The 648-nt window shown below is 39.4% G+C and overlaps 1 non-coding gene across 1 annotated transcript; it reads right to left on the bottom strand.

Moving 5' to 3' along the window:
* Positions 1-258: 258 nt before the first annotated feature.
* On the bottom strand, positions 259-365 carry LOC128595085 (U6 spliceosomal RNA). Its single transcript, XR_008382772.1, has one exon. It is a non-coding gene; the product is annotated as a U6 spliceosomal RNA (small nuclear RNA).
* Between the last annotated feature and the right edge of the window lie 283 nt (positions 366-648).

Below are 648 nucleotides of genomic sequence, written 5' to 3' on the forward strand. Positions count from 1 at the left end.
GTATGTTAGCAAAATAAAAGACCGACATTTTTACTCAGCTGAAATCCACCTGAGTTTGCCCGTGTGTTGGTCTTTATACACAGCCTCCCTCTCTCTGCTGACCCATGTGCATTATTAGTTCATCAGCCTTTAAAAAACAGCTGTAAAGTCATAAAACTCCTTCACTGTCATTTACATGAACTAATACCAGTTATTGTTTCTAAACACAGGCCTTTTGTGACTCAAGAATGGGATTAATTTTCTTTCTTTCTTTTCTTCTTAAATATGGAAGGCTTCATGAATTTGCGTGTCTTCTTTGTGTGGGGGCCATGCTAATCTTCTCCGTATCACTCCAATTTTAGTATATGTGCTGCCAAAGTGAGCAGGGATTAATTTTCTTAAAGAAAAAACATGTGATAAATTAAATATTCTTCCTCTTTCTCCTGGTTCAGTATTCGGTAGGTGAGGACATCACAGCACATTGAGCATAAAAGGAAAGCAAGGACATGTTCCGTCTCCACAGAGGGACAAAGGTGGAGAAGTAACAGACACACACCCAGCCTGAACCAGAACGTTCACTAAGGAACGAATAACACATGGTAAGTCCCCTCACAGGGCAGCAACTTTAAGAAGTTTATCTGTTGGATTAGATCATGAATCTCTAGAAAT

Source organism: Nycticebus coucang, chromosome 9 (genome assembly GCF_027406575.1).
Source record: "Nycticebus coucang isolate mNycCou1 chromosome 9, mNycCou1.pri, whole genome shotgun sequence".
In the NCBI taxonomy this organism is placed as follows: Eukaryota; Metazoa; Chordata; class Mammalia; order Primates; family Lorisidae; genus Nycticebus; species Nycticebus coucang.